This window comes from Eubalaena glacialis, chromosome 3 (assembly GCF_028564815.1).
Source record: "Eubalaena glacialis isolate mEubGla1 chromosome 3, mEubGla1.1.hap2.+ XY, whole genome shotgun sequence".
Lineage (NCBI taxonomy): Eukaryota > Metazoa > Chordata > Mammalia > Artiodactyla > Balaenidae > Eubalaena > Eubalaena glacialis.
Window position 1 is genome coordinate 49594176 of NC_083718.1, and position 15193 is coordinate 49609368.

At 44.1% G+C, this 15193-nt stretch overlaps 1 protein-coding gene across 2 annotated transcripts in view; it reads right to left on the reverse strand.

Moving 5' to 3' along the window:
• C3H1orf21 (chromosome 3 C1orf21 homolog) overlaps positions 1–3172 on the reverse strand; it is a 221140-nt gene extending 217968 nt beyond the window's left edge. For both annotated transcript variants that reach the window (XM_061185628.1, XM_061185629.1), the window contains exon 1: positions 2831–3172. The gene's annotated coding sequence lies outside the window, so the exon portion shown is untranslated. The remainder of the gene's footprint in view (positions 1–2830) is intronic.
• Positions 3173–15193: the final 12021 nt, after the last annotated feature.

The window sequence follows — 15193 nt, forward strand, 5'->3', positions numbered from 1 at the left end:
TTTATGATCTCTTAAAGTCACAACTATCACCAATTGTAAAATACAGTTTCAGTGTACAATTCTCCCTGCACGCAGGCCCTATCCCTGTCTTCTCAGTTTTCTAAGTATTTTATATTGATCTATTGCAATCTGCCTTTCATGTTTTAATGAGAGCCTAAGTAATCACAGCTTTGACTTCTCCCAAGCTCCAAGGCTTCTAAAATTCCAAAGAAGGAACATAAGATGGCCAAAAATGCACTTGCTTGTGTCTCACAGGGTTCCACATTCTATCGATAAGTTCACGTGAAGCTGGTGATACTTATCACACTTAAGACCCTCTGTGAATAATCTCCTGCCTTCTCCTTTTCTAATGGGCGGTGCCATGATTCTTTCTCTCCAACCTGGAGCGTCTCATTCCCTGACAGAAAATAGCTAGAAGAAAGGGGCCACAAGGAGCCTCGAGCAAGCCACTCAGGATGTGACAGTCAAGTCTTGCCTGGTCAAAAATCCAACACAGTGCTGAGGCACCATCAACCTGGAAATGATATTCACAATGGGACACACCACCTTCCTCCTGGGTAGAGTTTCTGCATCAGTCACAGCAAACAGTGCCAATTGATGAACAAGCTTTTGATGTATACCCTGTGATTCTTCAAGAAGCTCAAACCACTTCAGACTGTGGCCTATTAATTCCCAGAAATCCATGCTAGATGATAAAGTGAGATCAGGGGTGAGAGGGTAAAGGGTAAATTACCAGCCAATAAAACAAAATTATCAGCTCTCTCAACCACTGAAACTGAGTCAGCTGAAACGGGAAGCTAGAACCTCAGGATCCTTCTAGGATGAACTTTTCCTCCCTACCAACCAAGGCCAGTTTTTCTTGGGAAAAATGCCCGAATGGAGATAAGCTTGACAACAGAAGCACCCCACTCCTTCGCAGGCATCTGCTCATCCAAGTGCTGAGCCCGCTTGTCTTTGTCGCTTTTCCGAGTAGCCCTCCGGAGCTGTTCTCCGAACCCAGTTTGCACAGCAGGAAACACTTAAGGGAGGTTACATTTCCATGCTGCATTTCTGATCTGTGAAGTGCTAATCCCAGCACTGGTTTAATGCAGAGATAAATACACTCAGCTGTCCTATCACCAGCACTTACTACTTTACAAGCAGCAAAAGAAAACTAGATAATTAAGTCTAAATTAATTTCCATGCCTGATCAATGGCATTTCCAAACAGCCAACACAGAACATGTTCTATTGATCCTACAATGCAGCTCTAGAAGTATGAAAAAGGGGAGGAAACCCCCAGATTGAGCATCTTGAACTTAAAGACCCTTCAGAAACATCACCTTCTCCCCCCAAGAAAGCTACAGTAGCCCAGGCCCACTCTACCCATAATTTTTTTCTACCCTGGTACATCCCAATTCTACCAACTGAAAGGTTATTCCATTAGGTAGAAGGTGAGCCCAGCCCATGAAGTAAGGAAGTGTTCGTAAGATCTGTCTGTGTAATGAACGTGTGTCACTTCCCCAAACTGCCCAACTGTTTCCTTAAAAAAAAAAACAAAAACAAAACTATTACATGGAATTTATGGTGTCAGTCCCCCTCCCAAAGTCTGAGTCAGAGTATATGTGTCTTTAGTGAAGTTCTGGGTGACTAGGGTGTATCACTTTCAGACTTGCTCCAATAGCTGAACTTAGGGCTGTTTTCCAGCCACGGTACAAAATAAGCAACTACCTATTTTAAAACAATTTTACTACCCCACATGCGATGGGAGATACCTCATACATAGGTCGTCAACTTCCTACTGGAAAACAAGCACTTCTATCGCAAACTGTGCTTGTCACCTCCCAGGATTAATGCGTGTTTTATGTGTATATATTTTTATCCTTGACCGTGCAACTCTTGGAGCAGAGAAAGCCACCCCAATTTTTACCATCGTGCCTGAGACAATTCAGAGCTTTAGAAGAGGGATGAATGGGAGATGAAAGGCTCTAAGCCCAGGGGCTTCTCTCACACAAACAGTAAGTGGAAAAAAAAAAAAAAAAATCCCTCCGAGGAGGGGGTGGGGGGCAGGGTGGAAGACCGGCGAAGGACGTCAGGCAGCAGACCAGAGGCAGCTGCGGCGGCCGCACTTCGCGAACTGCCTGCAGAAGGGAGTGAAATCTTTCCCCAGTACAATAACCAGGCACCCTCTGGCTGCCTCGCATGGGCACGAATAATAAATACATCGAGGTGGGCAAATCGCTGCATCGAGACAAGTCACCCCAAAAAGGTCAAAACTTCAGAAATCCCGGGGATCACGGCACCCACATAAACACATCAATCAGTCGGAGCGGGAGAAGAGACTCGGAGATTTAGCAGAGGATTCTGAATTTTGCTTTTTCTTTCAAGTTCTGGCTTGCAAAGTACGGCGGCTACAGGCAAAGCTCGAGAGGAGCAGGAAAGGCTGAGGGCGGCGGGGAGTGCGGATGGGAAGGGAGGGGGGCCGAATCCCAGCCACCCAGGCCTCAATGTGACGAAAGTCGTCAGCAGCCCCAACCGCATCCCATCCCCTCCGCCCCGGCCAGCAGACGCCCCCAGCAGCTCCCCCCCACCCCAGCTTCCGTCCCCGCCAGCCCCGCAGCGGCAGCGGCAGCGGCGGCGGCGGCGGCGGCGGCAGCGGCAGGAGCAGCAGCAGCAGCCCCGGCCCGGGCCGCGCGCGCCGGCAGCGCCACGACCGCGGCTCCCATCCCCGCCGCGCGGCAGGCACCCCGCAGGCCTCCCTCCCAGCCCACCCGGGCGCGCCCGGGAGCGGAACCCGGGCGGACTGCGCCGGCAACTCCCCCCGCCCCAGGTCGGCGTGGGCTCACGCTTACCTTGGGCGCTCGCGGGGGGGCTGAAGGTGGTAAGCCTCCCGCCCCCCGCCCGGATCCTCCTCGCTTGTTTTCTTCCTCCCTTCTCCTCCTCTTCCTCCTCCTCCCCACAGTGAGTCCGGGTCTCCCCCTCCTCCCAGACGCCAGGAGTAAGAGCCGAAACCCCCGAAGCCCGGCCCGCGTGCGTGCGTGCGGGAGGCGGCGGCGCGCGGCCAGCTCTCCAGTAACTGAGCGCGGCGCGCGGCTCCCAACTAAAGTGTGAAAGAAGCGGCGGCCGCGGCACGGAACGTCCCCCCGGGAGTGGGCAGTGAGCGAGCCGGAGCTGGTGGGGAGCGAGCGAGCGAGGGAGGGGACCGGGAAAAAGGGAGGGGGAGGGAGGGAGGGGACCTCCTCGCCCAGTCACTCACTCGAGGGGCGGGGGCAGCCAGACACTCCCCCACCGCCGGCCCCTCCCCGCGCCCGGCTCCCGCGCGCGTCCAGCACCCAGCCTCGCCCCTGGGAACGGCCTGCGGAGGCCGCGAGGGTGCCGCGCACCCCGGAGAAAGGGACCAGGAGAGCGGGGCTGCCAGGGCTGCAGAGAGGGAAGGAGGGTGAGGACGGGCGTGTGTGTGTGTGTGTGTGTGTGTGTGCACACCCCGCGCCTGCCGGCCAGCGGGAAGGGAGACCCCGACGCGAAAGCTGCGTCCTGGGCCTGACACCCGGGCGGTGGCGTGGAAGCCACGGGGCCGCTCGGAGGTCGGAGCGGCCCAGCTCTGCGGGAAACCCAAGCCAGCCCTTGGGCCCAGCCGCGGGGCTGCGCCTGCTGGAAGCAGAGGGAGGGAAGGCCGGGCATCCTCGCCGCGCCGCGCGGCCCCTCCCTTCGCTGGACCGGCGGGTGCTGCCCAACGGCCCCGGCCCCTGACCCGCCACCCTGCCCTGGGGCCGCGGCGCCTGCAAGATGAATGAAGCGTCGGCCACTGGGCAGAAGCTGCACTGGGGAGGGGAAGGAGACACCGCCTGAGACTTCGCGCCCTGCGCCCCCTCTTTGCTCCTCCGGCCTCTTGGGACTAAAGGGCGGAGGCCGCGCCTGCAAGGCGCGTTTGGGATGATTGGGAATCCACAAAGATCGCCGCCCACCATTTTACCTGCTCAGTTTTTTGTGGACACTCACAAGAGGTCAACCAGTTTCTCACCCTCTGGGAGAAGGTATTTTTTCTTCTTTTCCTGGACATACTGGGTGTTTCGTGTGCGCCCTGAATTGATCTTGCAACATTGATAGTGGTTGGATGTCTTTTGTGTGGCTTCCCCGCGCTTCGCTGCTCCTGCATTGCCCTAGACACGTGAGGAATGCCAGGCCTCCAGAGTGAGGACACCCAAGAAAACAAAAGGGGCAAATGATCTTCCCTGGGCCCCGTGGATTACACACAAACCGAATCATTTCTTACTTTGGACCAAGATGAAGTTGGAAAACAGGAAAGGACACATCGGAGCTGTGACAGTGATGAGACACTTAATTGAAAAGCAAATTCATAATTTAGTTTAATGAAATGAGTTAATAACCCACCCATAATGTCTAGGAAGTCGGCCTTTTTGAGAAAAAAAAAAAAATGGTTTTCCAGTGTTTTTACTTTTTTAATTTGAAAGGCTGGTATCACATTGTTTTTGAAACTCTTTTGTATTCCAGTTTTTTAAATTATCCATATTCTAGTTTATTTTTCTCTTTGGAACCAGAATTCTTTGTAATCTGGCCTCCTGAAGAGGAGTGGTTTAGAAAGGCTGGTAGGCTAATTAGGATTCCAGTCAGGCACTGCCAGCCACCATCTCTGTTACCTTAGGTGACTTGTTTTATTTCTTTCAGCCTTCCTTCCCTCATCTGTAAAATGGGATTGGTGATACTAGTTCCCATCTCATAGGCATGTTGTCAAAATAAAAGGAAAATAAAATGAGGTGGCAATGCATATAAAAAACTTTGCATAATGCCTGACACATGGTAAGAACTCAATAAATATGACCTGTTCTTTCAAATATATAGTTTAATCCCAGATTTGGTAATTTGGTAGACTTTTTTTTTTTTTTTTCTCTTTGCATTCCTTCTTAAAGTTGGGAGTGAAAAATCCATCTGCTGGGTTTATCCAAATGTAGTCAACATTTCTCTGGGGTTTTTAGGCCACTCCTAAAAACTTTTATGGTAAGATGAAAGAAGTATATAACTAAGATGTGTGTGTGTGTGTGTGTGTGTGTTTATTTACATATAATTCTATATAAAAGGATGCTTGAGCATAACCAGGTTTTTCTCTTTCCCTACTTCTCTCCTTCCCTCACTACCACCTGAATAGACCAAGCTCTATAAATGTTGACCTGTGTTGTAATCTCTCTTCAGGGCTCAGTGACTGGCACCATAGATTTCTTGAGAGCAAGGCAATGTAGGTCTCCTCTGAATTGATATCCTCAGAAGTAACAGAAGGCCACAGAGCAAGCACTCCATACATGTGTAAGTTTACAAAATCCATACTATGAACTTTTAAAGCAAGTTTTTAATTATTCAAAATAATACATGTTCATTGTGGAAAAATTTCAGAAACTCAGCCAGGTATGAAGGAAATAAAAATCACCATAATCCTGCCCTCCAGAGAGAAGTACTCAGTAAGTGCTTCAAGTATATCCATTTTCCCTTCATTTATTTCATTATTATTCAATCAGCAAACGTTTGTTAAGAACCTAGTTTAGGGACCAGACATCTTCCCAGGACTGAGAACAGGTGGTATGTTGTGTTAATTCTCACTAGAAACTACTCCTTAGAAGCAACATTTTATGTGGTAGTAAGGTTCTCAGGATAGTCACAAAAGTCCATGAAAGGAATCCCATAATTAACCTATAGTGCTGACCAGAAACAATCCAGGTTTTGTAGGGTTTGAATCACTTACAATTTGGGGAGCCACTTTCCAGATAAGGAAACTAAAAGTGCAAAAGCCCCCTGGGAAAGGCTCATGTGAATAAGGTGTCGTGGAACTTAAGCCCTTTTTGCCTCTCAGTAAACCCTGTTTGGTGCTGGTATTTCTGTAGAAATTAACTGCTCTGATAAACATTTTTTTTAATGTGAACATTCATTCCTCATTTACCTGGGATTCCTGGGGCGCCTTTCCTTCCTCCCCCAAATGTGGAGGACATGGGAGTAGAGATTCCAATCACCACCACAACTGCAACACACACACATTTTCTTTCTTTTTTTGTTTTTTTTTGGTTTTTTGGCTTTGCCAGGGGGCATGCAGGATCTTAGTTCCGAGACCAGGGATTGAACCCTGCAGTGGAAGCTTGGAGTCTTAACCACTGGCCGCCAGGGAAGTCCCCTGCACACACATTTTCTTGCACGTAGCCACAGCAGGGGCAGTGAGACCATGGGGATTTGGGTAAGGACTGCAGAAGAGAGGGTAGGAAGGGTACAGTAGGAGGGGAGGGGCAGACAGGATGGGCCTCTGAGGTGCTGGAGAGGCTTAGGTATGTACCCTAAACCAGTGGTCCTCAACCTTTTTGGTACCAGGGACTGGTTTTGTGGAAGACAGTTTTTCTGGCGGGGGTGGGGGGTGGTTCGGGCAGTAAGGCAAGCGATGGGGAGCAACGGGGAGCGGCAGATGAATCCTAGATCACTCTCCAGCTTCTCACCTCCTGCTGTGCGGCCCAGTTCCTAACAGGCCGAGGATCGGTACCAGTCCACGGACCGGGGGTTGGGGACCCCTCCCCTAAACCACACAGCAAGAGTTGCCTGCACATCTGTTTGGTCAGCACAGTCTAAATCTACTCTACATTCATGTTAGACGGTGCTAATTACTTCACCCCTCTGTGCTTATGTATCTTCAAACACTCTAAATACAATTTTCAAAAAAAAAAAAAATCTCTTTTGCCCAGAAAAGTTAAGTTTTAACCTTCAAAGGCACTTCTTTCATAACTGATTTTCTTTTATTTCTAAAGCTTTAACTTATAAATATTTGGCTCTATAGAACCATTTATAACACATAAGTTTGAAATTTTTGTTTCTTATGTTTCTTTTAAGTACAGCGTTATGGATTGAATGTTTGCATCCCCAAATTCGTATGTTGGAGCCTTAATCCCCGATGCTGATGGTATTAGGAGGAGGTAGGCCTTTGGGAGATGAGGTCATGGTGGGGAGCGGGGGGCCTCATGGTGAGATTAGTGTTCTTATAAGAACCGAGAGAGCTCTCCTCCACTCCGCCTCTCCCCACCCAGAACACAAGCAAACTGGGAAAAGGGCCCTTACCAAGAACTTGACCATGCTGGCACTTTGATCTCAGACTTCCAGCCTCCAGAACTGTGAGAAGTAAATATATCTTGTTTAAGTTACCCAGGCTGTGGTATTTTGTTATAGCAGCCCAAACTGACTAAGACGTATAGGGTCCCTTTACCATTGACTGTAAAAAAGAAACCAATGAAAGTACCGGTTGATTGAATAAAAGATAGTAAAATCTATACACTGCTGCCTCCTGTAATTTCTCATATGAATTTAAATGAATTCAATTTATGTGATTTATTTTTAAAAAGCTTCCAATCTGGTTAATTTTTCTGAATAATCAAGTCAAAAGTAGCTTTGGCAGGATTATTCAGAAACAAGTGATCCTAAAATAAGTACTACTCTGAAATGTGCTTTCTTTGTACTTGCTCCATGCAATAACAGCTAACACCGATTGTCTGCTGTGTGGTAAGCATGGTATTATGTAATTCATAATGTACATGAGCTAACTCACTTCATCTTCCTGGCAAAGCAATCAGAGAGATATGAATATTATCATCATTCCCATGCAGATGTGGAAATGGAAGCACAGAGGGGTGAAGTAATTAGCACAAGGCCAAGATTGATTTTCACCAGTCAAATGCCAGAGCCCACATTCTTAACTGTTGGAAATATGTTTTCTCTTCAACCTCTCCCACTCTTATACCTCAGTCTAACTCCTACAGTGGCTGAACAACCCCAGCCTCTGAGTTTCTGAACCTTTGGAAAATCCATAGTTTCCCTCACTTGCTGAAATTTTACAGCCTTATACTATTGGGGTCTTTCCGTATCTTTATGGTGGCATCAAGATCAGTAGCTATTGATTTGAGACTAGATTGTGTGTGTGTGTGTGTATGTGTGTGTGTGTTTAAATGTTTACATCTTCTTTGGGGGTACCACAATGCACATTACCCAGGTAATGGACCCAATAAGCAGTTGTGGATTGAGTGTTGTTTTTGTGTTTTTTTTATAATGGTTAATTCTAGTGACACCACACAGCTCCTTCTGAATGGTTGGGGCTACCTCAGAGCAGGGAGTTTAGAGTCAGTGCTAACAACTTGCTAATGGTTCTAACTGGTCTCTCAACTATGTGTGAAGTACTCTGAGTAACCTGCTTTTCTAGATAGGAAAATTATGATTCTTACATCTGTTTTTTTTTTTTCTTCCTCTGGTTTCTCCTTAGGGTGTGTATTTTCTTTATTTCATTTTCAAAATTGGAGTAGATAGAAGATGAAAACATGGAACATAGTCACTTGGAGCAAGAAGTGTTAGGAATCCATAACCAAGGAGTGAGATTCAGCCACAGGTCAAAGAGAAGAATGGAGCAGAGGGAGGGGAATTCCAGGTACCTGGAAGGGGGTCTGCCAAGCCCCCCGTGCCCCCCCCCCCGCCCCCAGGTTGTCTGCTTCCTCTCCTTCTTGTTTCATGGCCTTCTCCAGATAGTTCGCTTTCCAGCTTGGAGCCCCTTTTCCCAGGTCATACAACAGCGCCACCACTGTGGGTGTAACAGATGAATCTCCAGACGCTGAAGTCATTGGTTCTTACTGGTATCCGCTAGAGTCCTATCTTGCTTCCAGCTTATATGTGCTAATAGTATTATTTCACGTGTTGGTCTTGTCTCTCCAATCAACTGTAAGCTCTGTGAGAACTGAAGACCTTGATGTTCCTATAGCACTCGAGCCAGACAGTGGGAACTCTATACAGCCTTAGGAGTAAGAGTTGCTATTAACTTATTAAGTCACTATGTGGGCTCCTCTCAGTGACAATGGAAAGCAAATATTGACATCCAGAAACTTCAGCAACTGTGATATAACCAAAGGAATGTGGCTAAAGTAGAAAAGGAAATTGTGTGGGTGTGTGTGTGAAAAAGAGAGAGAAAAACAGAAACAAACAAAAATTTTTCATCTCTATCCCAACATTACCTCTTTGAAAACCCCCTCTCCTTCCCCTACTCCCTTTCAGAAAGTGAAACAATGTTGAGGAGGTAAACATAAAAAGTTGCATCTTCCTTCACCATAATTAAGCAAGAACCCCTAAAATAGCTAATAAGTCATTACCTCTCATTACACTGCAGTTCAAAAGCTGTACTGGTTCTGATGTTATGGACTGATTTCAGATTCAATTATTGAGAATTAAAGTTTTTATTTTATTTTATTTTTCTGTTACAAAGTGTTAGTTTCTTTTTTTTTTCAGTTGAGATATAATTGGAGAATTAAAGTTTTTACAAGTTAATGGAAAATATTGCTGTCATTGAGATATAAACAACCTACTCTTTTCAGATCATATTCTTAAAGGAAAGGAAGGAACTGGAAAATTCCAAAACAAGTGTTTCAAGTGGTTTTTGGGTGTTAGTGTATATCAAGCAGTTTCTAATCTCCCCCACATGTTTTAACTGATTTAAGCCCCCTGCAGTGCTATAAAGGAATTGTTATTATGAATATCTCCATTTTCTAGAGGCAAGATCTGAGGAACAGCAAGGTTAAGTAATATGGCCAACACCAAGCTTAGCCCAACTAATAAATGACAGAGCTGGGGTTTGCTCTTAGACCTGGTGCTTAGACTACATGAACCACATTGACGGTGGCCACTGGGCACAGAAAAGAACAATTTTATCTTCTGGAATCTGCTGGATGATAGGTAGCCTCAGTACACGTTCTGTCTTCTCCAGAGTGGTCTTTATCACTTGTGAGGGGCCAGAACAAGAAAAAAGGATTAGCCCTGTCAGACCGTGACACCTGCTGGCTAATCAGAAGCTTCCTGTGGGTTCTTCTAGCCAGAAGACTATTGACAGAGGTAGGAGATTACAGCGCAAAGGTGGCTAGAAGGCTTGAGACATGATGACATTTCTGTGCTTCAGCACTCAGTTTAATTAAATCAGTCCTTGGTCCAGAATAACTCTGTCGATGAACAGCTGTGCCTTATTCAGAATGCTCAGTGTCGATGTAAGGTAAGCATTAGCGTGAACATTTAAAATGCTTTCACCGGTTTGAAATGGTGGCTTTATTCTTTTCCTCCTTTCCTCCTTGTTTAGTTCTGCAACCCCAGTCCGGGCCTCAGTCCCTCTCTGCTGGACTCTTAGTCAGTCACCTTGGCTTCAGACTCTCTGGTTGAACACTATCCTTGTTGCTGTCAGAGCCCCTTCTCTAAAGCACAGATCCATTTAGCTTACATGCCTCCAGCTCTTTGATGGTCCAGAATGAATTTTAAACTTCTCCATCACGACACAAAACCTTCCATAATTTGGCCTCTGCTTACCTTTCCAGGCTGATTCTCAGTTCCAATCGCTAACTGGATGGATGATGGCCCAGCTACCCAGCTGATTTGCTGTTTCCCATCCATATTCTGCTGTTTTCTACCCCTGTGCCCTTGCACATGTCCCTCTGTGTAGGCTACTCAAACCCCTACACATATCAAGAGCTTGCCTCTTAGCTGATCCCAGTATTCTCTGCCACTCACTAGCTCTGTCATGTGGGGAAGACATCTTGACCACTGAGCTTCAGGTTCTTCATCTGCAGCAGAGTGACCATACTATGTATATAGAGAATTAGAAATAAAGGCCTGGTGTTTGGCACACTTAGCCATCTGTAAATGGCTACTGTATTATCACTTGTTCTCTGTGGTATGGCTTAGAAGTCATTCGTTCTGAGAAGCTTTCCAAAGTCCCCCTTGTCAGAATTGAGCTCTTCCTCCCCCACTTCCTATTGAAATTTTAGGATTATTTTAAAGGCCTTTGAGATTTGGTTTATTTGTTATAGTACTTAACCAATTCTGACTAATATATGTCAAATACGTGTCTTGCAAATTGTAAAATTCAGTCGTTTTCAGTATATTGACATGACTGGGCAACCATCACCACTCTGTAATTCTGGAACATTTTCACCACCTCAAAGAATAAGAGGGTTCCAATTTCTCCACATCTTCACAGACACTTGTTATTGCCTGTCTTTTTTGTTCTAGCTGTCCTAGTGGGTGTGCAGTTGTACCTCATTGTAGGCTTGATTTGCATTTCCCTAACGACTAATCATGTTGAACACCTTTTCATGTGCTCTTCTCTTGAAACTTGCTTATAATTTTATGATGGCAATTGCTATAGCCAGCACCTGGTTACCCTTTACATTTCCTATAACCTTTTGCTGAAAACTTTGTAAATGGTGGGGCTCAAATTGTGTTTAATGAATGAGTTATTTATTCCTAAAATCACCCACTAGGTATCCTAGTATGAACTGACTATGGAGAGAAGAGAGAGAACAAAGAAAGTATGGAGAAAAGAATAGAGCAAAAAACCCCAAAGAATACAGTGCCTATTATTCTGAGAGAATCCAAATTACATGTTAAATAATACTTTACAGCTATTAAAGATATCCTGATATTTCTACCAGGTGATTTGCTTTCATTGCATTTTCCCCTTGATTAGTTGGGCAGATTCAATAAGGAGGTATTATGTAAAAATTAAAAGTTTTTGGTTTTAAATGAGAGAAAAAAAGAAACTGGAAAATGTAATTTTCAACTCATGATAATAATTGAGCACAAAGGCTTAACTCCTTCCTGCTCCTTCAAAGGAATTTTTAAAAACTAGGAGGAAATCTGTAACTATCTGAGAAACTCAATTAAGATGCTACCACAATCCAGAAAAATCTAAAAAATATGTGTTACATACTTTCTTTAAATGAAGTGAGACCCATTTGAAAGAAAATAAAGGTAACCCTCAATCTGCTGAATGCAAAAGCAAGACCCAAGGAACGAGAAGGAGTTTGTGATGGAATCTCACTGTCACCGATGCAGAGAGGCTGGAGCTAGACTTGCCAGGGAGTAGTGAATCATCCCTACAAACCTCCTGGAAGTGTACCAAACAGCCAAGTGCAGAGTCAGATCCCACTGCAGAAGTGCTCAGGCCCAGGTGGTAAGGGAGATACTGCAGAGAGAGCCCAGCCCAGGCCATGGTGGGCTACCCCACAACGGGCAAACTCTGCCACTCAGTAGAAGGCTCCCACTCACCAGGGCTGCCTGCCTTCCTTAGAGATCCATGCCTGAGTTTCCTGTCCACCTTGTCAGGCCACTGCTGTGATTGGTGTAAACTGGTCCCTTCTTCCTGTGCTGAAGAAAGTGGTGGTGTTTTAGTTAGGCTTTGTTCATTGTAAGGAATAGAAGCTTAATCATACTAGCTTGAGTTGGAGGGACCAGGAAGAATTACTGTAAGACTTTAGAAAGCATCATAGGAAGCAGAGTCCTTCTGGAAATTCAAGAACAGGAACCCTATAATGATTAGGCCTCGTGGACACCAACGTAAGGAGCCACAGCAGGAACCCACAACTGATGGGTTCCATACTGCTCCTACATGTCTGCCCCACTGTAAAGAATTGTCATGCCTCCTAGGAGTTCTCATCACAAAGAAAAAATATTTTTTTCTTTTCTTTTCTTTTTTTAGTATCTATGTGAGATGATGGATGTTAACTAAATTTATTTATTTTTATTTTTATCTTTTTAAACTGCAGAATGACAATCTACTATTTATTTATTTATTTATTTAGCTGTGCCAGGTGTTTTTTTTTTTTTTTTTTTTTTTTTTTTTTAATTTATTTATTTTTGGCTGTGTTGAGTCTTCGTTTCCGTGCAAGGGCTTTCTCTAGTTGCGGTGAGCGGGGACCACTCTTCATCGCGGTGCGCGGGCCTCTCACTGTCACGGCCTCTCTTGTTGCGGAGCACAGGCTCCAGACGCGCAGGCTCAGTAGCCGTGGCTCACGGGCCTAGTTGCTCCGTGGCATGTGGGATCTTCCCAGACCAGGGCTCGAACCCGTGTGCAGGCAAATTCTCAACCACTGCGCCACCAGGGAAACCCTAACGAAATTTATTGAGGAAATCATTTCACAGTATATGTAAGTCAAGTCATTACACTCTGCACCTTAAACTTATACAATGTTATATATGTCAGTAAAACCGGGGAAAAAACAATTGTAATGCCAGTGAATGAGAATGATATTATTATTGGTGATATATCAAATAGACTCTAATTCATATGTACACCAGTCACAAATTTAAATATTTTATGAGTAGTAGCAGTTTACTTTGCAAAACATCACACAGTAGTTCACAGTGGCTGAGATCCACTGTGATCAGCAAAAGAGAAAGGCTGGCATATTTCCCAAAGCAGAGAAATGTATAGGCCACATTCTCTGATGGCAGTGCAGTAAAACTGGAAATGAATCAAAAGGAGATTTTTAAAACCCACAAAAAATTTTAAAATACTATCCTTGTGTGTAATAAAAATGAAAATTCAAATAAATGGGAAAGGCTAGATTATGCTATAAATAGTGTTGGAACAAACTGGTAACAATTTGCAAAATGACAAAATTAGATTCCTACCTTGAAAAAGTATAAAAATAAATCCCAGATGGCTGACATTTTTAAATGTGAAAAGTAAAGCCACTTTTATTTTCTTTTCAGTAGAAAAATAAATAAATCATAGGTAAAATTTTATATAATCTTGAAATAGGCAAGGCTTATCTAAGCAGAAATCATAAATGAAAAGATCACTAGTTTTGAATGCATGAAACAATTGTACATCAGAAAAACATCATAAACAAAATTAAAAAGTAAATGACACATGGGTAATATTTGTGATATATTTGATAGATAAATGGTTAGGTCATTAATATGTAAAGAGTCCTGTAAACCAATAATAAAAATACACAAATTTGATAGAAAACTGGACAAGGACGTGAAGAAATAATTCACCAAAGATGAACTATAAATTACTAATAAAATAACTAAAAAGTTAAATATTACTAGTGTTTAAAGGAAATAAATTAAAAATATGATGCCATTTTCTCCCTAACTGGCAAGGGTTTTTTAAAAAATACTGTCTTTAGAGTTAAGGAAGGTTTAGGGAAACAGGTACCCTTATATGCCGCTGATAAAGTAATTTATCAATATATATCAAAAGCATTAGAAGGTTGCATGCCCTTTGCCTTAGCGATTACTAGCCTTCTAGGAATTTATCATAAGGAAATATTCAGAGGTGTATGCTAATACATACCGTGCTAAGGAGTTTTTAATGATATGGGGAAATGTTTGATACATTATACTATTAAAAAAGGATATCAAATTATATGTTAGCAAGATCATAAAAAAGTTAAAAGATAGACACATATGCTCTGAAAAATATTAAAATGTTAATGATTTCTGTGGTAGAATTTGGGGTGATTGATTTAAAAATATATTTCTTCATTTTTCAAAGAGCACATTTTACTTTTATAGTTAGAGAAAAAGGGTATTGAAAACAGAGTCTACTCCTTTAAGAATCTTTCCCTAAGAACAATTAAAGAAGTATAGCTATTGGGACTGAAAATGACCTTTAAGATTTTTAGTTCAAACCCCCATTCTGCTCGCTGCAAACTCATTCAGCATTTATATTATAATTAATACGTTTTGAGATTGCTCTTTTTTCTTTAGGTACATACACATATACATTCATATATAGGTATATATATGTATTTGCTTATCTAGAGTTTTCAGAGGAGTGTCGTACAAATACAAGACCTTCGTGGACAGGTGAAGAGGCAGTGTTCTAAGGATGAGAGGAAGGAGTGGCTGGCTATTTTAAGTCTTTGCTCCCTGGCAGGGAATATTCTGGGCATGCTTTTTTTAGGTTGATTAACAGCCTGTTAGATACCCTTTACCCGGAGATGGCTTCAGTGGCAGACATTGGGATGCACTTGCAGACCTCCAACTAGAGAGAGCTCAGTTGACCAATGCCCCAGCTGTTGCACCCTGAAACCCATGGCTGAGTCTGTGCAGAGGTCATACTTCCCAGTGACTGTGCCCAGCCAATGGCTGAGGGCAGCAGGGATACTAGCAGACCCATTCCTGGGAGACACAGGACTCCTCTGACAGCCAGCTTTGCCCCCAGGACTCTCCACTCTTTGCTGAATCCTCCTCAGACTACTCGGCAGCCTAGAACACTTCAACCCAACTTTCCCTTCCTCTCTCCTTCACTGCTGCTCAGACTTGCCCTCCCAGCCTTCTCTGGGCTTCTCCCTATTTTTTCCTCATACAAGCATTTTTCCTAATAAAATTTTTGCATATTTAATCCCATCTTGGCATTTGCT